The 23,716-nt window shown below is 43.3% G+C and overlaps 1 long non-coding RNA gene across 1 annotated transcript; it reads left to right on the top strand.

Moving 5' to 3' along the window:
- Positions 1 to 2,526: 2,526 nt before the first annotated feature.
- On the top strand, positions 2,527 to 22,488 carry LOC117526877. Its single transcript, XR_004565375.1, has 3 exons — positions 2,527 to 2,569; positions 5,832 to 5,834; positions 22,356 to 22,488. It is a non-coding gene; the product is annotated as an uncharacterized LOC117526877 (long non-coding RNA).
- Positions 22,489 to 23,716: the final 1,228 nt, after the last annotated feature.

Raw genomic sequence — 23,716 nt, 5'->3', positions numbered from 1 at the left:
GCATCCGCAGTGAACACAAGACACATCAAATATACACAGACGGTAACAATGATTCTCACCAAACTTGTACCACAGATAGATATTAGGGCATGAAAGAATAAATAACCTATGTGCACTGCACACATACGTTATGCTTTGGCCATAGGCTGTTTCTGAGTAACGTAAAGAGTTACTTTTCAGAGAGAATAAATAAATCATTATTTACATTTTATTACAATTATTACAGTCTGTAGATATCACTTATGTATGAGTAACAAACAGCTCATCCCACCAAGAATGTATAAAGTTTTTATTTTATTTTTGATTTACATACATTAAAGGGGTGACATCCATAACCACCATTAATCAAACAGACAACAACGATTTTGAAAAGTGCAAAATGAAAAACCATGTTTCAGACAGTAACAAAGACACTAACAAGGACAGGAGAGAGACGGGACAGAGACAAAAGACAGACAATGCTTGCTAGAGGAGATGATCAGTTTGGGAGCACAGTAATATAGTGTGATCGTGTGAATTACATGAATGTACATGGACACGTGAATGTACACGTGTGAGTCCACATGCAGAGCTCAAAAAGTCAACAGAGAGATGTGTAATAACGCAAATAACTACTGTGCACAGCCCCAAAACCCAAGCACAGTCTCATGGCTAAACGAAGCCCCACACCCACAGCAAGGGCCAGAGCAGTCAAAGCACCCCTCCAAAAGAAGGCATGTGCAGGCACAAGACCAGCACCCAAGTCTATTGGTGAGGTTATGGTCTAGTGATTAAGTGTTGGGCTTCAGACCAGAGGCTCTCGGTTCAAACCCCATCCTGACCTGAAAATCAATAAGGGCCCTTGGGCAAGGTCCCTAATCCTCAAGTTGCTCCCAGTGTGTAGTGAGCACCTTGCATGGTAGCACCCTGACATAGTGTGTGTATGTGTCTGTGAGAATGGGTAAATGTGAGGCATAATTGTAAAGCATTTTGAGCATCTGATGCAGATGGGAAAGCGCTATATAAATGCAGTCCATTTACCCACTACCCACCTGAACCTGAGAAGTAGCCACGGGAGCTCCAGACCAGTCACCCAATTAAAGAGTGCACCTATGGGAGCAAAGCTGCACCCAAACACAAAACCCGGGACACTGACCACAGTAGCAGCAGCATCAAACAGAGTCCAACACCACAAGTGGCGAGCAGGGTAATGCTCACCCGAGCAAGGGCCGGGACCCCCCAGCCCCACCCCCCAAGCCAGGAGAGATCCCAACCTGAAACCATACATGCACTGCCTCTGTCTGTCCTGGAGGCACACTGTGAGGTAGGCCCAGGCAGCCCCACAACATTCCACCCCCAGACATTACTTTTTTTGGCACCAATACTGAACACAAATACGAAGGCACATGTCAGTATTCTATTGGTCACAGTACTTTTGACCTTGCTTGACCTTGAAAGGTTAAGTGTAAGGTCAAAACTGTTTAATACAGTTTGGAGCCAATACAGATTAATCATGGTGGAAAGCTGATGCAGGGGAGGTGGCCAAACAGTTAAGTGTCCTTGTTTCCAGCAGGGAAGGTTTCTGGTTCAAACCCATCCCTGCCCATTCCGTATATGGAGTTGCATCAGGAAGAGCATCCGGGGAAAAAACTTAGAATAAAGTTTAAAATGGTTCAATAAAGTGGTTCAGTTTTGGACATAAATAATCAAATGTCAAGACCATATGTTTTGGTATAACTGAATCATAAGGAATGAATGTGTTTGTCTGTCTACATGTGGCCCTGCTCTGGGGTGACATGCTGTCCAGGGTGTATCCTGCCTCTCACCCGATGACCGCTAGAATAGGTTACAGCCCACCTTTACTCTTAACTGGAATAAGGAGGTATAGAGAATGAATTCATTCATTTGTGGCAAACATGTAACGTGTGGGTGTTCCTTTTTAGTTATTATCATTCCCAGTACATACCAATTATCAAACATTATACAGTACTAGTAAGTAATTTCAGCTTGTCCCAGTTCACTAGGGGTCACCGCAGCAGATCCGATATGGATGTACATGTTGATTTGGTGCACTGGATGCCCTTTCAGAACCAACTCCACATTACATGGAAAAAGAACATGGGTGGTCTTGAACCAGAAACATTCTCTTTGGAAAGCCAGTGGAATAACCACTTCACCACCACATTGCCCTTATAGAACATTAAAGTAAAGTGAAGAAAGAAAAAAACAAGCAAACAATTGCAGGCATTCCTGTCAGAACTTGAGGAGTTTTGCTTTTGGAGAGTGTAAAATTAACAAGTGCAAAGATGATGGCAAGCTGATAAAGACAAAGGCTGTTGCAGAAAGGTTTGCCGGCAATACAAATAAATACTAGAGCAATAGGACAGAAATAATTTAATATTTTGGTACCCCATTCTTTACCGGTTACAGTAATGTCCACCCATGCCCTTAAGAGCGTTCTGGAGCAGGTTTTCATCCAGGATGTCTTTGTACATTGCTGCAGTCATCTTTCCCTCAGTCCTGACTAGTTTCTCAGTTCTTGCCACTGAAAAACATCCCCACAGCATGAGGCTGCCACCACCATGCTTCAGTGCAGAATGATGCCTGGCATTCACACCAGAGAGTTCAATCATTGTCTCATCAGACCAGAGTATTTTGTTTATCATGGTCTGAGAATACTTCAGGTGCCTTTTGGCAAACTCCAGGTGGGTTGCCATGTGCCTTTTACTAAGGAGTGGCTTCCCTCTGGCCACTCTACCATACAGGTCTCAGGGGCCTTCACACATAATACGATTGAAGCCGACTAGCGCACGGAGGAGGAATTACATACCAGTGGTGAAAAATCAGATCTGCCTCTAACGCCTCGTACACCTGTCACTACAACTTTAAGATTAGGCTTAAAACTTTCCTTTTTGCTAAAGCTTATAGTTAGGGCTGGATCAGGTGACCCTGAACCATCCCTTAGTTATGCTGCTATAGACTTAGACTGCTGAGGGGTTCCCATGATGCACTGTTTCTTTCTCTTTTTGCTCTGTATGCACCACTCTGCATTTAATCATTAGTGATTGATCTCTGCTCCCCTCCACAGCATGTCTTTTTCCTGGTTCTCTCCCTCAGCCCCAACCAGTCCCAGCAGAAGACTGCCCCTCCCTGAGCCTGGTTCTGCTGGAGGTTTCTTCCTGTTAAAAGGGAGTTTTTCCTTCCCACTGTCGCCAAGTGCTTGCTCATGGGGGGTCGTTTTGACCGTTGGGGTTTTTCCGTAATTATTGTATGGCCTTGCCTTACAATATAAAGCGCCTTGGGGCAACTGTTTGTTGTGATTTGGAGCTATATAAATAAAATTGAATTGAATTGAATTGAATTGAACTGAACTATTCACATACACCAGCGGCCAAAAGACAGAGAGTGCCCTATGAGAGACAAATTGATCCCTCTCGCGGTAGGTGTCGGCCAAATTCCAGGTGACACACATGAACGTCCAATACCGCTGGCCGGGCACTTCGAAAATGTGGTGCCATTCATGCTGTTAGAATGAAAATAGTGAGCAGACGACGACGTTCAAGCTGGATGTGAAATTTGTCTAAGTGCTCCCACGACTGCGATGTTGCAAAGCAACACACGTGGAGTGACTGAGTGTCGGCTCCCCACCAACACATGTACCGCACGTGTGTTGTGGCTCCCCCCAACACGTGCCGTGCATGTGTATCGTGCGTGTGTTGCCCCCCGTTCAACCATTCAATTCAGCATGAACTGCTGATTTGTATGTACAGATGGGGAGCGGCCAGCCACGTCTGAGTGCACACAGCACAGCAAGCTGCCTCCCAGCTGATCACTGACTAGAAACTCACTGACAGCTGGAAATGACAGTGACATGACAGTGCACATGACATGCCACATTAAAAACACAGCGACCACAGCCAGGACAGGTATATTAATAAGTACTACAATAACTTACATACACAATTGCACAACACTTAACTGAAAAACAAAGATCACACAACACAGGAACACGAGAGTGACACATTGGAGTGTGTGCTGAACTGACAGAAGCAGCTGTTGAGATCTCTGGTTCTGGATGTCACGGCTGGGGAACACGTATCGTGTTTTGACGAAACCGTCGACGGTGTGTCGTGCACGCCTATCCAAATGTGCGTCCCTCATGACAGCAGGTGGAATGTTTTGTGGTTCCCCATTTCGTGTTTGGATTGTGGATTTTCTTCCGGTTTATGCGTCTTTCGTGTTATGTGTGAAGGGGCCATCACTGGTGGATTGCTGCAGAGATGGTTGTCCTTTTGGAAGGTTCTCCTCTCTTCATAGAGGAATCCTGAAGCTCTGACAGAGTGACCATTGGGTTCTTGGTCACCTCCCTGACTAAGGCCCTTCTTCCCCAAACACTCAGTTTATACTGATGGCCAGCTCTAGGAAGAGTCCTGGTGGATCTGAATTACTTCCATTTATGGATGATGAAGGCCACTATGCTCTCTGGGACCTTCAAAGCAGCAGAAATGTTTTTGTCCCCAGATTTGTGCCTCAATGAAAACAGGATGCACTTTAGCTTAATTTTGAGCTTTCTGGGAAAGGCAGTGAATACTTACAACCCCAATTCCAATGAAGTTGGGACATTGTGTAAAATGTAAATAAAAACGTCTGACCATTTCAAATGAGCTCAGGTCCAGAGAAGGCGGCGGTTTTTTAGGATGTTGTTGATGTATGGTTTAGCTTTGCATGGTAGAGTTTTAACTTGCACTTGTAGATGTAGCGACAAACTGTGTTAACACAGTGGTTTTCTGAAGTGTCCCAACTTCATTGGAATTGAGGTTGTATGTACATCTGATTTCTTTGGGATTTTTAACACATATATAAATAAAAAAATAATAATTAAAAAAAAAAACCTTTTTACATTGTTATGTGGTACTGTGTGTAGAATTTTGAGGGAAAAAATAATTTAAACCACTGTGGAATAAGGCTGTAACAAAATCTAGGAAACGTGAAGAACTGTGAATACTTTCCGGATGCACTGTAAATACATCTTCTTGTCACTTATTTATTTATTTATTTATTATTTGTGTGTGTGATATATGTTGATTGATGACAGGTAAAATTAACGAGAATTTTATTATGATATAAAATCGTTTTCTCTTTTAATTTGATTGCAACACTATAAAAAATGTCAGTGCTGCTGCTTACACTGTTAAGATGCTTATTTACTGCCCATATAAACACATGCTTGGCACATTTATGACTTTTCCGTACTGAGCAGGCACTTTATATTGCATTTTATGCTGATTATGGTAATCAGTACTTGCCCAGCAGAGGAAAAACACGGAGTATACAGTCAATCAATCAATCAATTTTATTTATATAGCGCCAAATCACAACAAACAGTTGCCCCAAGGCGCTTTATATTGTAAGGCAAGGCCATACAATAAAATACGTAAAAACCCCAATGGTCAAAACGACCCCCTGTGAGCAAGCACTTGGCGACAGTGGGAAGGAAAAACTCCCTTTTAACAGGAAGAAACCTCCAGCAGAACCAGGCTCAGGGAGGGGCAGTCTTCTGCTGGGACTGGTTGGGGCTGAGGGAGAGAACCAGGAAAAAGACATGCTGTGGAGGGGAGCAGAGATCAATCACTAATGATTAAATGCAGAGTGGTGCATACAGAGCAAAAAGCGAAAGAAACACTCAGTGCATCATGGGAACCCCCCAGCAGTCTAAGTCTATAGCAGCATAACTAAGGGATGGTTCAGGGTCACCCGATCCAGCCCTAACTATAAGCTTTAGCAAAAAGGAAAGTTTTAAGCCTAATCTTAAAAGTACAGAGGGTGTCTGTCTCCCTGATCCGAATTGGGAGCTGGTTCCACAGGAGAGGAGCCTGAAAGCTGAAGGCTGTGTCTCCCATTCTACTCTAACAAACCCTAGGAACTACAAGTAAGCCTGCAGTCTGAGAGCGAAGCGCTCTATTGGGGTGATATGGTACTACGAGGTCCCTAAGATAAGATGGGACCTGATTATTCAAAACCTTATAAGTAAGAAGAAGAATTTTAAATTCTATTCTAGAATTAACAGGAAGCCAATGAAGAGAGGCCAATATGGGTGAGATATGCTCTCTCCTTTTAATCCCCGTCAGTACTCTAGCTGCAGCATTTTGAATTAACTGAAGGCTTTTCAGGGAACTTTTAGGACAACCTGATAATAATGAATTACAATAGTCCAGCCTAGAGGAAATAAATGCATGAATTAGTTTTTCAGCATCACTCTGAGACAAGACCTTTCTAATTTTAGAGATATTGTGTAAATGCAAAAAAGCAGTCTTACATATTTGTTTAACATGTGCTTTGAATGACATATCCTGATCAAAAATGACTCCAAGATTTCTCACAGTATTACTAGAGGTCAGGGTAATGCCATCCAGCGTAAGGATCTGGTTAGACACCATGTTTCTAAGATTTGTGGGGCCAAGTATAATAACTTCAGTTTTATCTGAGTTTAAAAGCAGGAAATTAGAGGTCATCCATGTCCTTATCTCTGTAAGACAATCCTGCAGTTTAGCTAACTGGTGTGTGTCCTCTGGCTTCATGGATAGATAAAGCTGGGTATCATCTGCGTAACAATGAAAATTTAAGCAATGCCGTCTAATAATACTGCCTAAGGGAAGCATGTATAAAGTGAATAAAATTGGTCCTAGCACAGAACCTTGTGGTACTCCATAATTAACCTTAGTCTGTGAAGAAGATTCCCCATTTACATGAACAAATTGTAATCTATTAGATAAATATGATTCAAACCACCGCAGCGCAGTGCCTTTAATACCTATGGCATGCTCTAATCTCTGTAATAAAATTTTATGGTCAACAGTATCAAAAGCAGCACTGAGGTCTAACCGAACAAGCACAGAGATGAGTCCACTGTCTGAGGCCATAAGAAGATCATTTGTAACCTTCACTAATGCTGTTTCTGTACTATGATGAATTCTAAAACCTGACTGAAACTCTTCAAATAGACCATTCCTCTGCAGATGATCAGTTAGCTGTTTTACAACTACCCTTTCAAGAATTTTTGAGAGAAAAGGAAGGTTGGAGATTGGCCTATAATTAGCTAAGATAGCTGGGTCAAGTGATGGCTTTTTAAGTAATGGTTTAATTACTGCCACCTTAAAAGCCTGTGGTACATAGCCAACTAATAAAGATAGATTGATCATATTTAAGATCGAAGCATTAAATAATGGTAGGGCTTCCTTGAGCAGCCTGGTAGGAATGGGGTCTAATAGACATGTTGATGGTTTGGATGAAGTAACTAATGAAAATAACTCAGACAGAACAATCTGAGAGAAAGAGTCTAACCAAATACCGGCATCACTGAAAGCAGCCAAAGATAACGATACGTCTTTGGGATGGTTATGAGTCATTTTTTCTCTAATAGTTAAAATTTTATTAGCAAAGAAAGTCATGAAGTCATTACTAGTTAAAGTTAAAGGAATACTCGGCTCAATAGAGCTCTGACTCTTTGTCAGCCTGGCTACAGTGCTGAAAAGAAACCTGGGGTTGTTCTTATTTTCTTCAATTAGTGATGAGTAGAAAGATGTCCTAGCTTTACGGAGGGCTTTTTTTTATAGAGCAACAGACTCTTTTCCAGGCTAAGTGAAGATCTTCTAAATTAGTGAGACGCCATTTCCTCTCCAACTTACGGGTTATCTGCTTTAAGCTGCGAGTTTGTGAGTTATACCACGGAGTCAGGCACTTCTGATTTAAAGCTCTCTTTTTCAGAGGAGCTACAGCATCCAAAGTTGTCTTCAATGAGGATGTAAAACTATTGACGAGATACTCTATCTCACTTACAGAGTTTAGGTAGCTACTCTGCACTGTGTTGGTATATGGCATTAGAGAACATAAAGAAGGAATCATATCCTTAAACCTAGATACAGCGCTTTCTGAAAGACTTCTAGTGTAATGAAACTTATTCCCCACTGCTGGGTAGTCCATCAGAGTAAATGTAAATGTTATTAAGAAATGATCAGACAGAAGGGAGTTTTCAGGGAATACTGTTAAGTTTTCAATTTCCATACCATAAGTCAGAACAAGATCTAGGATATGATTAAAGTGGTGGGTGGACTCATTTACATTTTGAGCAAAGCCAATTGAGTCTAATAATAGATTAAATGCAGTGTTGAGGCTGTCATTCTCAGCATCTGTGTGGATGTTAAAATCGGCCACTATAATTATCTTATCTGAGCTAAGCACTAAGTCAGACAAAAGTTCTGAAAATTCACAGAGAAACTCACAGTAACGACCAGCAGGACGATAGATAACAACAAATAAAACTGGTTTTTGGGACTTCCAATTTGGATGGACAAGACTAAGAGTCAAGCTTTCAAAAGAATTAAAGCTCTGTCTGGGTTTTTGATTAATTAATAAGGTGGAATGGAAGATTGCTGCTAATCCTCCCCCTCGGCCCGTGCTACGAGCGTTCTGGCAGTTAGTGTGACTCGGGGGTGTTGACTCATTTAACTAACATATTCATCCTGCTGTAACCAGGTTTCTGTAAGGCAGAATAAATCAATATGTTGATCAATTATTATATCATTTACTAACAGGGACTTAGAAGAGAGACACCTAATGTTTAATAGACCACATTTAACTGTTTTAGTCTGTGGTGCAGTTGAAGGTGCTATATTATTTGTTCTTTTTGAATTTTTATGCTTAAATAGATTTTTGCTGGTTATTGGTGGTCTGGGAGCAGGCACCGTCTCTACGGGGATGGGGTAATGAGGGGATGGCAGGGGGAGAGAAGCTGCAGAGAGGTGTGTAAGACTACAACTCTGCTTCCTGGTCCCAACCCTGGATAGTCACGGTTTGGAAGATTTAAGAAAATTGGCCAGATTTCTAGAAATGAGAGCTGCTCCATCCAAAGTGGGATGGATGCCGTCTCTCCTAACAAGACCAGGTTTTCCCCAGAAGCTTTGCCAATTATCTATGAAGCCCACCTCATTTTTTGGACACCACTCAGACAGCCAGCAATTCAGGGAGAACATGCGGCTAAACATGTCACTCCCGGTCCGATTGGGGATGGGCCCAGAGAAAACTACAGAGTCCGACATTGTTTTTGCAGTTACACACCGATTCAATGTAATTTTAGTGACCTCCGATTGGGCGTAACCGGATGTCATTACTGTCGACGTGATTACAATCTTACCAAATTTACGCTTAGCCTTAGCCAGCAGTTTCAAATTTCCTTCAATGTCGCCTGCTCTGGCCCCGGAAGACATTGGACTATGCTTGCTTGTTTCGCTAACTTCACATTTCTCAAAACAGAGTCACCAATAACCAGAGTTTGATCCTCAGTGGGTGTGTCGCCGAGTGGGGAGAAAACGGTTAGAAATGTGAACGGGTTGGCGGTGTACACGGGTCTTCTGTTTAGGAGTACGCTTCCTCCTCACAGTCACCCAGTCGGCCTGCTTTCCCGGCTGCTCGGGATCTGCCAGAGGGAAACTAACGGCGGCTAAGCTACCTTGGTCCGCACCGACTACAGGGGCCTGGCTAGCTGTAGAATTTTCCACAGGCGGAGCCGAGTCTCCAATTCGCCCAGCCTGGCCTCCAAAGCTATGAATAAGCTACACTTATTACAAGTACCATTACTGCTAAAGGAGGCCGAGGAATAACTAAACATTTCACACCCAGAGCAGAAAAGTGCGGGAGAGAGACAGGAGAAGCCGCCATGCTAAACCGGCTAACAGCTAGTAGCTGCGCTAAGCTAGCGGATTCCTAAAAACACAGAAAGTGAATAATGTGTAAATAATTTAGAGGTGATCAGCAGAGGGAGTGCTTTAGTTAAGGCACGTGAAGATTACACTGTGAAACAAATCGTATCTAGTTAACTAGATCAATCTAACTGCGTAGATTAAACAGCTAACAGATACAGAAAAACACCGCTGTGCTCCGGAACAGGAAGTGATACAATACCGCAGTGAGAAGCCAACCACAGCAATATCAAACCTCCATATGTGACCTGTTTTTCATCTGTCATGTTAAGCAATATACTGTATATATTTCTTTCATCCCGAAGCTGTGCTAAGGTTGCTAAGTCATGAAATGTGCATTGAAAATGAATCACCCAGATTTCTTGTCATTAGTTGAGTATAAATAATATAACTAATGCAAAGCCTTGGACTAAACATCGACATAGGTTGATGGAAATATATTGTGTCATTGTATGTGATACATGATAGTGTTATGTGCTGACGCGGGTCAGAGAACCGAACCAGCATCTGACAATGGCCCAGCGCTAAATAACCAGAAAGCAGTTCCAAGAAACAAATTTATTCCCCTAATGTGCAATAATTCGTGTATAACATAAATATTCAGCTGTCTTGGCAAGGTGAAGGACGGCGCGCTCTCCAGCGCCCAATGGATCAAAGCCCGGGCACTTCTGGACTCGATTCACCGCCGAACACCCCCCAGGTGATACGACAAACTGACTCTGTGAAGGACGGAAAAGGTGAGGTAAGTCAACAGAGCTACAACAAATATCCTTCAGAGGCACACCTAATCAGCAACACATTCAGTCTGAATTTAAGCTTTATGTAAATGAGCAGCTTCTCACAACAGGTGGATGATCATCAATCCGTACGCCACGGCAGGGGAAGCGAACAGGTGGAGGATCATCAATCCGTACGCCCACGGCAGTGAGAAGCAAACTGCACAATTCTCATCCAATGTTCAAATATACTGCGTACAAAACGCCAAATACTATTAACGATTATTCAGACGATAATCACCTCTGATGTGTGCTGACAGCATTGGTCCCTCACACCGTCCTCCTTCACAGGCACATGTGTCAAACCCTGGCGCGGTCCTCAGCGTCTCACAACCGAAACGTCACAAGGTCGAGTTCCCGGCAATTCTGCTCAATTCACTCATGGCTTAAATGCAGAACGCCATCTCCTTATCTGCTTCAGCTGAAAGTCTTTAAGTCTGCACGTGAGCATCATACACAGGTGCTGCAAGTTGTTAGGCCTGCACGTGAACATCCTCCACAGGTGCAGCCAATAGTTCTGATGAGGGTGAAGGACACTTCCGCCAGCACCTTCTCCACAGAAAAAAACAGTTTGCATACCACCTGGAGAGCAAAGAAAAGAAAACAGCACCAAAATGTCCAGCCAAACCCCCAACACACAACAGTACTCCCCCATCAACGGGAAGCCTCCCGGCGACCGAACAGACCAGGCCCGAGAACAGCACCTCCCTCCGGGGTCCACGACAGGAAGCAGACAGTGTAACGCCCCCAAAGTCCACAGCAGACAGCAGGACAGGGCACCGCGGCTGGAAGGCCGGCTGGCATCAACAAAAACCCCAAAAGAGTCCCAAGTACAACCTAATATACAAGAAAAATACAAAACCCACCCAAACCCTCCCCAGGGGACCGTCCCATCCAACCCCGGGAAGAAAAGAAAAACTCCCAAATCCAATAACCCAACATAGCCCCGACAACACAATACAAACACAATGTCACAAAGAAAAATAACCAACATCCCCTCCAGACGACGCGCAGAGCTCAACAACCCCCAGAAGACCTTTACCGCCAGTTCCAGGAGTAATAACCAAAGCCGGAATCCCACAGAGGTCCCCAGGTATACATGGAGCAACAGCGCCCCCCAGAGGACCGTACCATCAACCCCAGGAGGCACCCTCCCCACAACCCAGGAACCCCAGACCAGGCCACACTTGGCTAGTCGGCCCCACAATCAATTCCCCCCCCAAAGGACCGTCCCATCAACCCTGGAGGTGGAACCTGGAAGGAAACATAAAAAACACAAAAATCCAACCCCCGGCGGACTCCATTAAACCACCCCGGGGGCAAATAAAACAACCGGAAACCCTGTTACCCTCCCCAGCACCCCGAAAGACCCCAGATCACTCCCAGAGCCTATCGTCAGTACAATTTCGGAGAACGGCACAAAACTACCAAGCCGGGGAAGGAAACAGGAAAAACTAACCCAGTCCCATCCCCTAAGCGCAGCGGAAAACCGGAAATACGTCCGGTGCCCCTAAACCGACCATACCACCAGCCTATCGGGAGGGGTGGAACTACCAAAATGGCGAATGGCACAGATCGGCCCACCACTCCGACTGAGGTACGTTCCCGCTGCACTACACCCCAGTAACGCCAATGACGAACGGTCAATGGCCCACCGGGGCTGGAGTGGAACCGGGTATCAACCAAACCCAAAAAAACACCCCTGACAACCCCCCCAGGTGCAGAGGTTTTCTGAGAAACGCTCAGCCTAACCAACCTGCACCACCCCACAACCCAAAAGACAAACGGTCTTAGAGTACGTGAGGTTGGGGTTAGGGAAACAGGGAAATAAAAAACAACAAAACAAAACGACCCAATCCACAAACAAAAATTACCTAAGTTCAAATAATGAAGACATACGATTACCTGAGTCCAGCCGAGCTCCGAACTGCCAGACGTTCACCCAACCAGAGCAGCCTCTAATTCCCTAAACATTTTATAACCCCTACATCTAAACAAAAACAGACCAAATAACTAAATATATATATATATATATATATATATATATATATATTATGCCTGTCCAAAAACACCTGGAGATACGTCATCGTTATCTTTCTTGACGCTTATGTGACCGGGGCAATATGGCTGTTTCAGCTCATCTGAGCTGCATGGGCTTCAACGTCTCCCGCATAAGGTTCCGGATGACCAATAATTGGTTCGGAAGCCGACTCTCTGGGTGACGGAGTTATCTGCACCGGTATCGATGGTGCCGCAACTGGAGCAGCAGGAAGCGGAACGGCTTGCGCTGCAAGCTCCATAACGCGGGCATCTGTTTGTTTAATTTGATTTGCGAGATGCTGTAATTGTGCCCATATCTTCTCCAAGTGTTCTTGAACTCTTTCCGCAAATGGAACCACTTCTGCCGCTGGGTCCATTTTGCAATGGCCGGGAACTACTGTTATGTGCTGACGCGGGTCAGAGAACCGAACCAGCATCTGACAATGGCCCAGCGCTAAATAACCAGAAAGCGGTTCCAAGAAACAAATTTATCCCCCTCATGTGCAATAATTCGTGTATAACATAAATATTCAGCTGTCTTGGCAAGGTGAAGGACGGCGCGCTCTCCAGCGCCCAAATGGATCAAAGCCCGGCACTTCTGGACTCAGATTCACCGCCGAGCACCCCCCCAGGTGGATACGACAAACTGACTCTGTGAAGGACGGAAAAGGTGAGGTAAGTCAACAGAGCAAATATCCTTCAGAGGCACACACTATCAGCAACACATTCAGGTCTGAATTTAAGCTTTATGTAAATGAGCAGCTTCTCACAACAGGTGGAGGTTCATCAATCCGTACGCCACGGCAGTGGGAAGCAACAGGTGGAGGATCATCAATCCGTACGCCACGGCAGTGAGAAGCAAACTGCACAATTCTCATCAATGTTCAAATATACTGTGGAACAAAACGCCAAATTACTATTAACGATTATTCAGACGATAATCACCTCTGATGTGTGCTGACAGCATGTGTCCCTCACCCGTCCTCCTTCACAGGCACGATGTGTCAAACCCTGGCGTGGTCCTCAGCGCCTCACAACCGAACGTCACAAGGTCGAGTTCCCGGCAATTCTGCTCAAATCACTCATGGCTTAAATGCAGAACGCCATCTCATTATCTGCTTCAGCTGAAAGTCTTTAAGTCTGCACGTGAGCATCATACACAGGTGCTGCAAGTCGTTAGGCCTGCACGTGAACATCCTCCACAGGTGCAGCCAATAGTTCTGATGAGGGTGAAGGACTCTTCCGCCAGCACCTTCTCCACAGAAAAAAACAGTTTGCATACCACCTGGAGAGCAAAGAAAAGAAAACAGCACCAAAATGTCCAGCCAAACCCCCCAACACACAACAGATAGTTCAAAATTGCTTTGGTGTATGAAGGTCTTGAGATGAAGGTATTTTAAGTAGACTGACATGATTTGTTAATGATAAACTGTTGTAGGCTTTAATGGTACATACATGTGGTACATACATGTGGGCCCTTACTGGTGGATTGCTGTCGAGATGGTTGTCCTTCTGGAAGGTTTCCTCTCTTCATAGAGAAGAGAGGAGAACCTGTGCCGCTGCTGGAAAGTACATGAAGCTGTGCACTTCACAGCAGTAAGATTGTGTCCAAAGTGCTTTATATTAAAATCAAACATTCACAAAAATAAAACATGCATACATTAAAGTTAAAACAGCAGGTATTCATGGTATCATTGCAAAGTAGAATATCAAGAACAGAAACTTTTGTATTCTCGAGATCAATGGATTTATTGAATGATCACGCTGCCAACATTGATGAGCGAAGCCCCTTACCATCTCACCATGTAATTTAGGTCCTCATACTTTTTTCAGTAAAATGGTTCTGGGGAGCATTAGCATGGCTAAAACCCTCAGCTTCACCCGCAGACTCCGCAACCAGGGCCCTATAGACCCCCCCACCATTTGAAGATTTTTTTTCTTTATTTGAATCTCACATGTTTGGATACTCCTCACCATCTCACCATGTCATTTACATCTTTCAGACTTTTTTCAGTAAAATGGTTCTTGTGGGCATTAGCATGGCTAAAACCCCCTGACCCCCCCAACCAGGACCTTACCAGGACCTTATACACACACACACACACACACACACCACATCGAATAAAAACTAATAAAGAAGCATTGCAGAAGAGAAATGTGTTGAGTCTCCTTTTTAAACTGGTAAGATTCTATTCCATTCTTGGAACGACCCGAAATTCCACTACAAGATGATGAGAGAAGCCTGTGGATGATAAACAGTGAGCAAGTGAGAAATGTGTTATGGAGCTGGGTCATCCTCTGCTTTATAAACCAGAAGTGCAATCTTAAAGTAAATTCAGTTGGGAGATTAGAGGTCTATATATTATATATATATATATATATATATATATAATATATATATATATATATATATATATATATATATACAACCCCAGTTCCAATGAAGTTGGGACATTGTGTAAAATGTAAATAAAAACAGAATACAATGATTTGCAAATCCTCTTCAACCTATATTCAATTGAATACACCACATGACAAGATATTTAATGTTCAAACTGATAAGCAAAGATGGGGCAAGTTAAAAACCATTAACCATTTCTTGATTTCTTATAGTTTCTTAAAGCCAGAAAGTTGCCATTTGAAATGACTTTAGTTTTGCGTCATGTCTGTGATCTGCTTTTTTTCTACAAAATTAAACAACTGAATGAACATCCTCTGAGGCCGGTGATTCCATAATTTTTGCCAGGGGTTGTATATATCCTAAGTCCCAAATAAAAACAAACAAAATGTTTCACGTATACATGATGCAGTAACATGTAATAGCATGAGCATGTTTTTATACAAATATCATGAAATAATGACCAAAATGTTTCTTTCAATGAGTGTATGCTTTTGCAATGCAATACATGCTAACAGTAATAAAATCAAATCAAATCATTTTATTTATATAGCGCGCCAAACACAACAAACAGTTGCCCCAAGGCACTTGTTATTGTAGCAAAAGCCATACATAATTACAAAAACCCAACGGTCAAAACGAAATTCATTATTATCAGGTTGTCCTAAAGTCAGTTAATTCAAAATGCTGCAGCTAGAGTACTGACGGGGACTAGAAGGAGAGCATATCTCACCCATATTGGCCTCTCTTCATTGGCTTCCTGTTAATTCTAGAATAGAATTTAAAATTATTCTTCTTACTTATAAGGTTTTGAATAATCAGGTCCCATCTTATCTTAGGGACCTCATAGTACCATATCACCCCAATAGAGCGCTTCGCTCTCAGACTGCAGGCTTACTTGTAGTTCCTAGGGTTTGTAAGAGTAGAATGGGAGGCAGAGCCTTCAGCTTTCAGGCTACTCTCCTGTGGAACCAGCTCCCAATTCAGATCAGGGAGACAGACCCCTCTCTACTTTTAAGATTAGGCTTAAAACTTTCCTTTTTGCTAAAGCTTATAGTTAGGGCTGGATCGGGTGACCCTGAACCATCCCTTAGTTATGCTGCTATAGACTTAGACTGCCATGCATTCCCATGATGCACTGAGTGTTTCTTTCTTTTTGCTCTGTATGCACCACTCTGCATTTAATCATTAGTGATTGATCTCTGCTCTCCTCCACAGCATGTCTTTTTCCTGGTTCTCTCCCTCAGCCCCAACCAGTCCCAGCAGAAGACTGCCCCTCCCTGAGCCTGGTTCTGCTGGAGGTTTCTTCCTGTTAAAAGGGAGTTTTTCCTTCCCACTGTCGCCAAGTGCTTGCTCACAGGGGGTCGTTTTGATCGTTGGGGTTTTTCCGTAATTATTATATGGCTTTGCCTTACAATATAAAGCGCCTTGGGGCAACTGTTTGTTGTGATTTGGCGCTATATAAATAAAATTGATTTGATTTGATTTTGATTTGATTTGATACAGAACATTCACATTCAACTGTCATTTCATATAACTGGAATCAGGTTTTCAGTCACAGCAAACCTAAAAAAAAAAGATTTAGGTGAAGTAGGACAACATCACTTCTCTGGTGTAATTATCACTAATTAAGTCATGAGGGGAGAAAAATCACTTTGAATATTATCTGTTTTAACATAAAAGTCTGTGCAAGCTCTATGGCATGAGGAAATGCACAGATAAAGGCACTTGAGCAGTCATTAGGATGCCAGCGTCTCCCTCCGGGTGCTCGCTATCTTCGAGTGCTGCAGCCAAAAGCAGTGTGAGTGAGCACAGCATGGCTCGCTGAATGCAGATATATTTACTCACATCATTCCACCAGACATCCTCTCTCCAAAGCTAAAGCAGCACTGAGTCCCAAAATGTGCCGAATGAGTGAAGAATAAACACTGAAGCGGTAAAGACTTCAAACAGCAGAAATGGAGAATCTGTATGTAAAGAAAACAAGGGTTCATTGTTGCTGCTGTAATAAAAAGCATCGGAGTGCTGATGCAAACCATGCATGCTGTGATGGTACCTGTGAGCAAAAGTAGAGCTAGACATCAGTAAGTAAAAGTCACAGTCTTTATTTACAGCCATAGAAAAGTTGATAATGAATACACATCTGTAGTAGAGCGCTCTGACATGATACAGCACACTTGCGAGTGTTGGCAGAAGGGAAAGTCAGAGAAATAGGCAGAAGGTCCGGAAACACACTGAAGACAGTCCGTGCAGCAAAAGTGTCCATGTGGGAATGAGCAAAGAAACAATCCAGTAAACCAAGCTGACAGTCAAACACAGTTATCAAACATAACAAGTAACAGTGTCCATAGATAGCAGTCTAAACTCAGGAAACAGGGAGATAATAATAATAAATGGAAGTCAAACATAGAAAAAGTACATGAGAAGACAAACACTGGAGCAAGATGTTCTGGCACTGGAGTGATGGGCTGTGAGCAGTTAGTAGATTGATTTATAAACTGGGAAATAAGCATGCATGTGAACTGTGAGCCCATTTACCAGAGAACCAGAAGTTAAGATGAGAGAAAGCACAAGGAGGAGATATTTCAGAATAAAACACTGCAGGTTGGGTCGAATATGTTACTACCCACACTCAAAAAAATTACTCATTGGATGAACCCAATTCAATTATGAGCATGATTTCAATCTAATATATATATATATATATATATATGAAACCTAAACTCAAATAAAGTGTATCCATGCAAGATAATTTAATATAATTTAGTTGGGGCTACATATATTTATTAGATAGAAATCCTGCCAACAATTTCATTGAGTTCATCCAATGAGTCATTTGTTTGAGTGATACACTCAAAAAACTGACTTGTTGGATTGGATTCTATCAAATAAATACATGTAGTCAAAACTAAATTAAGTTACACTATCTTGCATGGATGTGCTTTGAGTTGGGGCTACATATATTTATTAGATGGAAATCCTGCACATAACTGAACTGAGTTCATCCAATGAGCCATTTTTTGAGTGCCATTCCCAAGAGGGTTCTTCAGGGCCATAACCTTACCAGTCAACCAAGTCTTGGCTCCTGCACCAACCCACCCAAAATGGCGCACAGCCAGGAGGTGTTGAACAATAAAGGCTGGTGCCCCATCCAATATCCTGACGGGAGGAAGGGTACACTAAAAAATGACTCATTGGATGAACTCAATTATGTGCAGGATTTCCATAAGTATATGTAGGCCCAACTCAAATAAAGCACATATATGCAAATAATTGGGGACCCCAGTCTTGTTTGAGGATGGGCACTAAAGGGGCACATTTGAGGCATGTGATGTAATTTCTCTACTTCCAGGGGAAAAAACGTGACATTTTCTCTTGACTTTTTGGGCAAATTACACGCAAACAAAGTGAAAATACAAAGAAAAAGTGATGATGCGGTGGGAAAGTGGACATGTGTTGCAGTTTGTTTATGACTCGGAGCTCAAACATGTTGAGGTGATGTTGCAGTCGAGAGAACAGAGCTATTCTGGTTAGTTATGTAGGCTAACACTTACCGACATGACATCTCCCATTCACCTCATCTTCCTTTCTCCACTGGGAACTGAAAAAAAAAAAACACTTTTTGCAACTGCTTCGGTGATTGCAGCCGAAAACAAAACAGTACACTATTTTACCGTGTGAAGTTATGCTGTGTATATTGCACAACGGGAGCGTAGGTCCCCATAAGTGGTCAAATACCACCATATGATGCAGGGTTCAAACAAAACTGCCCTATTTCATTTCATTTTAGTTGGGACTACATATGTTTATTGAATGGAAATCCAGTCCATTGAGTCAGTTTACTAACCAGAGGACACAGAGAAGTTGTCTAAACAGGCTTCAACCATGAAACAATGAAAGGGGTAGTGCTAGATGTTCCATGGAGGGAATGAGAACCTTAAACACAGTAAACAAACCAACAAAGCTCATAACAAGGGACCCAGAGACAGGTCACATGTCCAGAGTCATGCTTGTTGATCAGCTGATAGTGAGGAGCAACCAAGCAGCAGAATGCTGGTGTTCCGGCAAAGAGTCCAGTATGGGTGCTTGGGCTCTCACCCACGTGAAGTGAAAACATTGAATGTAAGCATGGGCAGGGGGTACCACCCCCTGATCCTCCAACTCAGGAAAGAGTGAAGGGTGATAGCATATGACCAGCAGAATGGTGATAAACCAGTGGAGGAGATGGGTAATGGATTGTAGGTGTACTCAATTCAAAGCAAATGTTCAGTTCACAATGACTGTTGGGCCACCAGGCATTGTGACAACATCTCCAGCTACTGATTGTACTGTTCCATCTGCCCGTTTGACTGCAGGTGGTGCCCAGAAGACAGACGAGAGATGAAGGGTTCATTCTAAATTTATAAAAGCACATGGAGTCACTGTTGCAGGTAATTATACATTAATGAACAGATGGCTGTGAATGTTCTATTCTACATTCTCCTAAACACACCCCTAGATCATGTACACTGTAGCTTTAAAGATGCAGAGCTGAGCAGATCAGTGAATGTATGAAAACATATCAGCCAGTATGTGGAACAAAAAGTGTAGTGAGGAATAAAGGTGAAGTAAATAAGTGAGTCAAGACAAACTAGTACCCTTCAGTCTGTGACAGTGGGATTCCAGGCTTTTTGGTGTGATAAATGAGGAGTACCCAGGCAGCTCCAGATTCAGCACCTTGGACAGCGGTGATGACAGACAATAAATATACTGTCGTGAAATATTAAACACAGTGAGGAGGAAAAAACAATGTTCCATGTTCAGGCTGCTGTGGGGCATCCGCAGTGAACACAAGACACATCAAATATACACAGACGGTAACAATGATTCTCACCAAACTTGTACCACAGATAGATATTAGGGCATGAAAGAATAAATAACCTATGTGCACTGCACACATACGTTATGCTTTGGCCATAGGCTGTTCTGAGTAACGTAAAGAGTTACTTTTCAGAGAGAATAAATAAATCATTATTTACATTTTATTACAATTATTACAGTCTGTAGATATCACTTATGTATGAGTAACAAACAGCTCATCCCACCAAGAATGTATAAAGTTTTTATTTTATTTTTGATTTACATACATTAAAGGGGTGACATCCATAACCACCATTAATCAAACAGACAACAACGATTTTGAAAAGTGCAAAATGAAAAACCATGTTTCAGACAGTAACAAAGACACTAACAAGGACAGGAGAGAGACGGGACAGAGACAAAAGACAGACAATGCTTGCTAGAGGAGATGATCAGTTTGGGAGCACAGTAATATAGTGTGATCGTGTGAATTACATGAATGTACATGGACACGTGAATGTACACGTGTGAGTCCACATGCAGAGCTCAAAAAGTCAACAGAGAGATGTGTAATAACGCAAATAACTACTGTGCACAGCCCCAAAACCCAAGCACAGTCTCATGGCTAAACGAAGCCCCACACCCACAGAAAGGGCCAGAGCAGTCAAAGCACCCCTCCAAAAGAAGGCATGTGCAGGCACAAGACCAGCACCCAAGTCTATTGGTGAGGTTATGGTCTAGTGATTAAGTGTTGGGCTTCAGACCAGAGGCTCTCGGTTCAAACCCCATCCTGACCTGAAAATCAATAAGGGCCCTTGGGCAAGGTCCCTAATCCTCAAGTTGCTCCCAGTGTGTAGTGAGCACCTTGCATGGTAGCACCCTGACATAGTGTGTGTATGTGTCTGTGAGAATGGGTAAATGTGAGGCATAATTGTAAAGCATTTTGAGCATCTGATGCAGATGGGAAAGCGCTATATAAATGCAGTCCATTTACCCACTACCCACCTGAACCTGAGAAGTAGCCACGGGAGCTCCAGACCAGTCACCCAATTAAAGAGTGCACCTATGGGAGCAAAGCTGCACCCACAAAACCCGGGACACTGACCACAGTAGCAGCAGCATCAAACAGAGTCCAACACCACAAGTGGCGAGCAGGGTAATGCTCACCCGAGCAAGGGCCGGGACCCCCCAGCCCCCCCCCCAAGCCAGGAGAGATCCCAACCTGAAACCATACATGCACTGCCTCTGTCTGTCCTGGAGGCACACTGTGAGGTAGGCCCAGGCAGCCCCACAACATTCCACCCCAGACATTACTTTTTTTGGCACCAATACTGAACACAAATACGAAGGCACATGTCAGTATTCTATTGGTCACAGTACTTTTGACCTTGCTTGACCTTGAAAGGTTAAGTGTAAGGTCAAAACTGTTAATACAGTTTGGAGCCAATACAGATTAATCATGGTGGAAAGCTGATGCAGGGGAGGTGGCCAAACAGTTAAGTGTCCTTGTTTCCAGCAGGGAAGGTTTCTGGTTCAAACCCATCCCTGCCCATTCCGTATATGGAGTTGCATCAGGAAGAGCATCCGGGGAAAAAACTTAGAATAAAGTTTAAAATGGTTCAATAAAGTGGTTCAGTTTTGGACATAAATAATCAAATGTCAAGACCATATGTTTTGGTATAACTGAATCATAAGGAATGAATGTGTTTGTCTGTCTACATGTGGCCCTGCTCTGGGGTGACATGCTGTCCAGGGTGTATCCTGCCTCTCACCCGATGACCGCTAGAATAGGTTACAGCCCACCTTTACTCTTAACTGGAATAAGGAGGTATAGAGAATGAATTCATTCATTTGTGGCAAACATGTAACGTGTGGGTGTTCCTTTTTAGTTATTATCATTCCCAGTACATACCAATTATCAAACATTATACAGTACTAGTAAGTAATTTCAGCTTGTCCCAGTTCACTAGGGGTCACCGCAGCAGATCCGATATGGATGTACATGTTGATTTGGTGCACTGGATGCCCTTTCAGAACCAACTCCACATTACATGGAAAAAGAACATGGGTGGTCTTGAACCAAAACATTCTCTTTGGAAAGCCAGTGGAATAACCACTTCACCACCACATTGCCCTTATAGAACATTAAAGTAAAGTGAAGAAAGAAAAAAACAAGCAAACAATTGCAGGCATTCCTGTCAGAACTTGAGGAGTTTTGCTTTTGGAGAGTGTAAAATTAACAAGTGCAAAGATGATGGCAAGCTGATAAAGACAAAGGCTGTTGCAGAAAGGTTTGCCGGCAATACAAATAAATACTAGAGCAATAGGACAGAAATAATTTAATATTTTGGTACCCATTCTTTACCGGTTACAGTAATGTCCACCCATGCCCTTAAGAGCGTTCTGGAGCAGGTTTTCATCCAGGATGTCTTTGTACATTGCTGCAGTCATCTTTCCCTCAGTCCTGACTAGTTTCTCAGTTCTTGCCACTGAAAAACATCCCCACAGCATGAGGCTGCCACCACCATGCTTCAGTGCAGAATGATGCCTGGCATTCACACCAGAGAGTTCAATCATTGTCTCATCAGACCAGAGTATTTTGTTATCATGGTCTGAGAATACTTCAGGTGCCTTTTGGCAAACTCCAGGTGGGTTGCCATGTGCCTTTTACTAAGGAGTGGCTTCCCTCTGGCCACTCTACCATACAGGTCTCAGGGGCCTTCACACATAATACGATTGAAGCCGACTAGCGCACGGAGGAGGAATTACATACCAGTGGTGAAAAATCAGATCTGCCTCTAACGCCTCGTACACCTGTCACTACAACTTTAAGATTAGGCTTAAAACTTTCCTTTTTGCTAAAGCTTATAGTTAGGGCTGGATCAGGTGACCCTGAACCATCCCTTAGTTATGCTGCTATAGACTTAGACTGCTGAGGGGTTCCCATGATGCACTGTTTCTTTCTCTTTTTGCTCTGTATGCACCACTCTGCATTTAATCATTAGTGATTGATCTCTGCTCCCCTCCACAGCATGTCTTTTTCCTGGTTCTCTCCCTCAGCCCCAACCAGTCCCAGCAGAAGACTGCCCCTCCTGAGCCTGGTTCTGCTGGAGGTTTCTTCCTGTTAAAAGGGAGTTTTTCCTTCCCACTGTCGCCAAGTGCTTGCTCATGGGGGGTCGTTTTGACCGTTGGGGTTTTTCCGTAATTATTGTATGGCCTTGCCTTACAATATAAAGCGCCTTGGGGCAACTGTTTGTTGTGATTTGGAGCTATAAATAAAATTGAATTGAATTGAATTGAATTGAACTGAACTATTCACATACACCAGCGGCCAAAAGACAGAGAGTGCCCTATGAGAGACAAATTGATCCCTCTCGCGGTAGGTGTCGGCCAAATTCCAGGTGACCACATGAACGTCCAATACCGCTGGCCGGGCACTTCGAAAATGTGGTGCCATTCATGCTGTTAGAATGAAAATAGTGAGCAGACGACGACGTTCAAGCTGGATGTGAAATTTGTCTAAGTGCTCCCACGACTGCGATGTTGCAAAGCAACACAGTGGAGTGACTGAGTGTCGGCTCCCCACCAACACATGTACCGCACGTGTGTTGTGGCTCCCCCCAACACGTGCCGTGCATGTGTATCGTGGTGTTGCCCCCCGTTCAACCATTCAATTCAGCATGAACTGCTGATTTGTATGTACAGATGGGGAGCGGCCAGCCACGTCTGAGTGCACACAGCACAGCAAGCTGCCTCCCAGCTGATCACTGACTAGAAACTCACTGACAGCTGGAAATGACAGTGACATGACAGTGCACATGACATGCCACATTAAAAACACAGCGACCACAGCCAGGACAGGTATATTAATAAGTACTACAATAAACTTACATACACAATTGCACAACACTTAACTGAAAAACAAAGAT

This window comes from Thalassophryne amazonica, chromosome 15, assembly GCF_902500255.1.
Source record: "Thalassophryne amazonica chromosome 15, fThaAma1.1, whole genome shotgun sequence".
Classification (NCBI taxonomy): domain Eukaryota; kingdom Metazoa; phylum Chordata; class Actinopteri; order Batrachoidiformes; family Batrachoididae; genus Thalassophryne; species Thalassophryne amazonica.
This window is presented reverse-complemented; position numbering and strand designations above follow the sequence as displayed.